Source organism: Cynara cardunculus, assembly GCF_001531365.2.
Source record: "Cynara cardunculus var. scolymus isolate 2C chromosome LG 14, CcrdV1, whole genome shotgun sequence".
Lineage (NCBI taxonomy): Eukaryota > Viridiplantae > Streptophyta > Magnoliopsida > Asterales > Asteraceae > Cynara > Cynara cardunculus.
The window spans coordinates 12,699,824-12,707,149 of NC_037541.1; positions in this window are offsets into that span (position 1 = coordinate 12,699,824).

Consider the following 7,326-nt stretch of genomic DNA (forward strand, 5'->3'; position numbering starts at 1 on the left):
TATATTCATAAATAAAATAGAAATAATAATAAAGATGCCTTATTTTATTCCTCGAAATTTTGGGTTTTTACAGTAACTCTGAAGAGGAGTTCAGAGTTGTATTCTAAGTCTGAGAATAAACTATATAACCAAGTTTGGAACAAAACAATTCAGAGTTATAATGTAAGTATGAGAAATAACCAATATATAATAACTTCATGTTGATGATTTGTATCACTAATGTCATTTTAAGTGTAATGGGATTAAATTGTTGACCAATGTAATCATGATAAATATCGAACAGGTAAGGAATGTGCGGAGTGCACACTTGTTTGAGTTTATTTTGATTTAGGGGCGAAGCCCCTAAGTGACGGGGATCCGAGGGTAGCGCCCCCGGTGGCGGGGTCCAAGGGGTGGTAGCCCCTGGCTAGAATTTTTTTCCCATGTTATATTGCTTTGTGAAAAATGCTTCAAAAATCTGAATTTGAAATTTTAAATAAGGTTTTGATGACCACTACAGAGTTAAATTCAGACTTACAACTCTGAATTATTCAGAATTCTCATGCAAAAGACATCAAGAGACAGAGCTCTTACTCAAGAGTTAAGTGTCTCGTATACAGAGCCCGTGTTGTATTCCAAGGAAGATCAAGGCTTAAACGCCAAAAAGGTTAAGGTGCTTGATGCAGAGCTTCACTCCAGATGTAGAGCCTCCGCATAGTACATGCAAAGCTTCACTCCAGATGCAAAGCCTCTGCATAGTACATGCAATGCTTCACTCCAGATGCAGAGCCTCTGCATAGTACATGCAGAGCTTCACTCCAAATGCAGAGCCTCTGCATAGTAAATGCAGAGCCTCTGCATAGTACATGCAGAGATTCACTCTAAATGCAGAGCCTCTATATAGTACATGCAAAGCTGCTTCTAAATCTGTAGGCGAAATCGTTGGACGGGTCTTTAAATCTAAAAGAAGGACTCCAAATTTTGGAACTCTGAACCGCCAATTACTCTACGAAGGCGGTTATACCACGAATACGTGAAATTAACCGCCCGAAGGGACACATGTCACTTAAATAGACCTATTTGAACCGTAAGTGAAAATTGTGTCTAGATACATGTTTTAGGCGGGAAAAATCAATAACTGTCGCACAGAAACATGACACGTGTCCCAAAAGTTACTTATTTATTAAGGTTATAGATATATATGGGTGTTTTTATAGAATAATCATTGGTTTATCGGTTAGTCAATTCTTTTTTATATGTGAGGTCTTGTCTTCAAGTTTTTTCTATTTGTAACTTTTTTAAGAACATAATAAACTTGAAATTAAAAGCTAAAAATAAAAGAATGGCATTAATAAGATTAAAACTCAAGTCCAGAATGAAAGAAAAGTCTTACAAACCAACTCTACTAAAATAGATTTGTGTTTTTGTTATAAATTCAAAATATATACAATGACACTGATAAACAATAAATTAATTCTATGACATTTTTCATAATCTTATAATTTGTTACACTGGAACGAAGTAGGGGTAAGCATCGGGCGGGTTGGGTGGGAGATCAAAAAACCCGATCGGATTTCGGATATGGAAATCAAGCCCCGATTATTGGATTTCATATTGCTTCGGTTTCGGTTTGGTCGGTTTCCAGTTGAGGTCGGTCGGATTTGGGTATAGTTATAATGCAAAAAATATGAACCCAATCGATCTTGAGGATTGATAATCGATAGTATGCTTAGAAATTAGAAAAAAACATACCACTGACTAAGATTTTTAAAATTTTCAAAAGATAATTAGATAAATAAGTATATTTATATATATTTCGGGTTTTCGGACTGATCGGGTTGCCAAAAATCAAACCCAACCCGAACCCGAATTTTCTCCAAAAAATTGGTTTCCGGATTATTGAATTTCAGAGTATTCATATTTTACATAAATACCTTATTTTTTGTTTGGGTTTGAATTTGGACTTTGGGTAATTCAGGTTTTGCACACCCCTAAAACGAAGGTATAAATACTGGTCGGTTAACCACGAGGGTGGTGCCTGATATGTTTGAGCTTGACTCCAAAGATCAAAAGTATTTGGAAACTCAGGTTCAAATCCAATAAAGAATAAAAATTCCCTTATGACCATGGAAGCTCAAATATAGTGACTCCAAACTATCTACAAAACAGATGATTGTCATGGGATTAATCGACTCACATCAGGGGCGGACCGCCTGCAGGGCCTATAGGGGCCCTGGCCCCTGTGATTTTTTCTCAACTAGGCTTCAATAGTGTAGTCCATTAGGTTCTAGAACACACAAAATTTCAACCGGCCTCCCCTTCCAATCCCGAGAGGCGAGAGCGACTGCCGACTGCAGCCTGTGGGCGGACCGCCTAATGGGCCACCGGAGCTGTTGATACCGTACCTGTTACAAGACAGTGTGGAGGACGTGGAGGACGAGGAGCTCAGGAGCGTACTGCGCACAGCGCACGTCTGATCGACGGAACACAGAAGCGAGAGCGCAGCGACCAGCGTAGACGGCAGGCGGAGGCGGCACTCGGCGGTCGACGGCCAGTCCTTGACACTTCTGTTCTCGGTAAGTGTTCGTCCTTCTCTGTTCTCTCGACTCTCATTCTCTGCTGAGTGCTGACTGCTGCTGTTCTGCACTTGACACTTCTGCTACTGCTTGCTGCTAAATTGCTAATGATCATGAAATGTTGCACCTTTTGTTTTGAAATCAAAACCCAAAAGTGTGGTGATTTATGGTTATGTGGTGATACTAAACAAGAACTAAGCACTAAGCACCAAGCAGAACATACTGTTGTGTTGTTGATTGATGGTCAGGGGCAATAGACACTTTAGGTGAACAATTTTCAATAAGCACTAAGCAGCATCCCCTAGAAGTCTAGAACCATTTCTGTGGAAATTAAGGTCTAAATTTAGGTGATTTAAGTCTAAATTTAGGTGACAAGAACATTGAATCTTAACAGCTTAACTGCTCAATTTTGTTGTATGAATTTGTGTTTGTTCTTTTATGGGTTATCTGTTATGTGTATGCTGCTTACAAAACACATCATCATCAAGGCTTTGGCTGAACAAGACACAAATTTCTACTTTACTTCTACGTCGTCTCAAGTCTTTTGAACTAAAATCAGGAAGAGATTCTGCAAATCCCAATCTAGCAGTCTCGTTTTGGAGGGAGGAACTTGCCGAGTTTTTCTTGCGCAGTTGCTTCCTGTTTCCTACACTACTCACCATTGTAGATTCCCGGCTCCTTTTGGATAATAAATTTTTCATCTTCTCTGCACCACTTAAAGATGGTATCCAGCCCTCATCAATTAGCTTTGTAGACTGAGATGAGGCTCCAGATAGATCAAAAGCTTCTGGAATCATCTTTATGCTCATAAAATCAGGTTTGGTGTTAGTAACATCTGCTAAACTTGGTTGGCCAGATTTCTGAATTGGCATTTCTTCCAAAAGATTCTTTCTAGACGCTGACCTGTATTTGGAACTGGAACGAGCTTTCCTCTTTACACTCGACATCGAAAAAGCTTCTCTGAAGCTCCATTCAGTCTCACTGGGACGCATATGGGCAGTGTATTTTTGGTACCTTTAAAATATATAATAGATTAGGTCCGGCCCCTACGGTTTGAAAGTTTGTGTTCCGCCCCTACTCACATAACGAGTTGGATATACTGGTTAATTAAAAAAACTGTCGGCTGAAGAGGTGGTAATAGCATGGACGGTTCATTTATGTTTCACATGGCTCTTTGACTTTCAAAATTTCAATATAAAAGTTGCATGTCTTGTCACCTCAACTTTCTCTAATTACAAATGTGAACCACAACTTTTTGTTCCTTTGTTATGTTTTTTTGTTTAATTATTTTATAAAATTTATAAAAACGTTTAATTATTTTACAATTTTAAAAATTATAAGATCTGTGAGAATTCTTATTTTTTTATTAATTTGGATATCCAATTTGATATGTGAGCCGACTAATCTCATGATGATCACCTGTTTTGTGGGTAGTTTAGAGTCCTCACATTTGAACTTTAGTGGCCACAAGGGGATTTTTATTCTTTCTTGGATTTGAACTTATGACCTCCAAGTATTTTTGACCTTTAGAGCCCAACTTCAAACCAATTAGGTACCACCTTTATAGTCAGAGTAGGGTTTTGGTTTATATGATTTTTTTCAAATAAGTATAGCATTTGATATTAATTAACAAATATTTGTTTCATAATGTGTTTGTTTCGTGTATATTCGGTTTACAATGTGAATTTTTTTTGCGTGTACTTTTTGTTTCACAAACACGCGAAAAAGTTCACATTTTGAACAAAATATATGTGAAATAAATACATTGTGAAACAAATATAGGTTAATCACAATATTCAATTCTAGTCGGTATTCAATTCTATCTTATCAATAAATGTAACTTTTAAGGAAACTAAAGGGACATGAGTAGGGTGTCTTAATAAGCAACCAATGTAGTTTTTATAAGGGCAAATTGCATTAAAAAAATAACGTACTTTAATTTGATTCTTATTTTGGTTAACATAATTTTAAAACTTCTATTTTGGTACCTAAGATGTAAAGTTTAAAACATTTAAGTACTCGGGTAACAGGCTGAAGCGTTAACCGGTTACCATGTTGATATGGCGAGTGATGTGGTATCCAACTCAGTATTTATTTGTTTATTATGGATATCTTATTCTAAAATTAGTTTTTATGTATTGTGGTTTATTAGAATAAAGAGTTAATACTTCAACCAATTACCTCGGTATTTAAATGTTTAAAAGTTTACATCTTATGTACCAAAATGAAAGTTTTGAAAGTACGTTATCTAAAATAGGAATCAAGTTAAAGTACATTACTTTTTCATACAATTTGTTTTTTTTTTATTATATATAAATCATTGCAATTTTCAAGTATAAAATAAAAATGAGGGGACATTTATCTAAGGGGTCGTTTACCAAACACTTATCCGGTAAGCGTTTATCGGTAAAATTTAACCCTACCACTTACATACCGGGTAAGCGTTTGGTCCACCAAAACAGCATCATATGTAACAATTTACCCATTAAGCGCTTATTGTGTTAAGAGTCGTCGCTCTCACTTAACGGATAAGACTATTGGTATTTGTCTTGCTCTTACCTAGTAAGATTCATAGTCCTTACCATATTCATCCGGTAAGGTAATTTGACTTGATAAGTGGTTACTCAGGTAAGTGTTTGATAAATGATCCTTAAAATGCAAAAATAAGGTTATTACAAGTCATTACATTGGAGAATAAATTATTCAAAATGGAGAAAATAAGGATTTTGAATAATTTTTTTGTTACTACAGTTTCTCCAAAATAGAGAAAGTATGAGAGATAAAAAGATTTTTTATTACTAGAAGAGTACTCGCACAATACTGCGAAATACATCTCGATTTTAACGTTTCGTTTTTTTAATCTAAGTCTATGTTATAATATAGTTTTATGTGGTTTTGAGAAAACGATAATTTTTTATTTTCAAATAAAATATAAATATGAAGATATCATAAAATTTTGAAAAATATATATTGATATTAGTACCAAATTAACAATTTAAAATTTCTTTTTTTTTTTTGTAATTTTTTAATTCATTTTTCTTATTTTTGCTTTAATATTTTTTTATAGATATAATTATTAAGTATTTTGTTAGAACTCAATGATTATCATAATTATATTTTAGATTTTTTATATTTAAAATAAGATGTTTATTCTCTATTTGATTATGTTTATTTGTAGTTAGCTACATAAATTCAAACATGTAGCTTTAATCAATTGTACTTACGCATAATTACTTGTAATCTTGAATTTTAAGTAATATGCATCAATAAACAATACTTATTGCATAAAAAATGATTTTTAAGAGTTTTTGCCAAATATTTTATAATATAGTATAGATATTCCACTACTAATTTTTTTTTAAATTAAATGTTTAAAATAAAGAAATAATTATTTATTAAATGTAAGAAATATTTTAATTAGATTACAGATGAAATCTCCGAACGGGAAGCTGTTAGAGCTGATGCAAAATTTATCAGAAATTTTGAACTTTGACTCTGTATTTTGAAAAACTTTTTAAAAAATCTGATGAAGATGCTCTAACACCTCGAAACATTAAATCATATTGGACGGAATGTCTCGATGGAAATGACTGCTACGACGATGACCTCATGAAAATAAAATCATAATGGGTATGCCTTTTTTAAAGAGCCACACCTGAAAATCGTCACGTTCTTTTTATCTTTTATCACGTTTTTTATATCATTTTGTATGTATAGGTAAGAAGAAATATAGGGAAAATGATAAAAATTAGAAGGATACTCGTATAATGCAGCAAGATATATCTCGATTTTAATGTATCGTTTTATTTTTTTGGTCTCTCTCGATGTTATAATACGGATTTATGTGGTTTTGAGCAAACAATAATATTTTTTTTTCAAATATAAATTTGAAGATATCATAAAAATTTATATATATATACAAGTTCTCATTTTTTATGTAATTATCTTTAATTCAATTTTTATTATAATTTAATTTAGGTTTAATRATRAAGTAATTTRTTTTYKGTTKSATAATRTAATTTTTATAAAGATAATAACTGAGTATTCTGTAAGTAATTTGTTTTCTGTTGCATAATGTAATTTTTATAAAGATAATAACTGAGTATTCTGTTAAAATTTAATAATGATCTTAATTATATTCTAGATTTTTTTATATTTAAAGTGGATGTTTATCCTGTATTTGATTATATTTATCAGCAGTTAGTTACACAAATTTAAAAATGAAGCTTTAATAAGTTGTACTTACGCAAAATTACTTGTAATTTTAAATTTTAACTAATATGCATCAATAAACAGTACTTTATGCATAAAAAATAGTTTTTAAGAAATTTGTCAAATGCTTTATAATACTAGAAGGGTACTCGCACAATGCAGCGAGATAAATCTCGATTTTAATGTTTAGTTTTTATTCTTTGTCTCTATTGATATAATACGATTTTATGTGGTTTTGAGAAAGCTTTAATGTTTTTATTTTTGAATTAAAATATAAACTTGAGGATATCATAAAAATTTGTAAAAAAATAAATCGATAATAGTATCAAATTAACTATTTAATAGTTCTTATTTTTTGGTGTAACTTCTTTAATTCAATTTTTATTATAATTTAATTTAGATTTAATAACAAAGTAATTTATTTTTGGTTTATAATATTTTATTTATAAAGATAATAATCAAACATTCTGTTAGAACTCAATGATTATCTTAATTATATTTTAGATTTCATGTATTTAAAATGGATGTTTATTTTGTATTTGATTATGTTTATCTACAG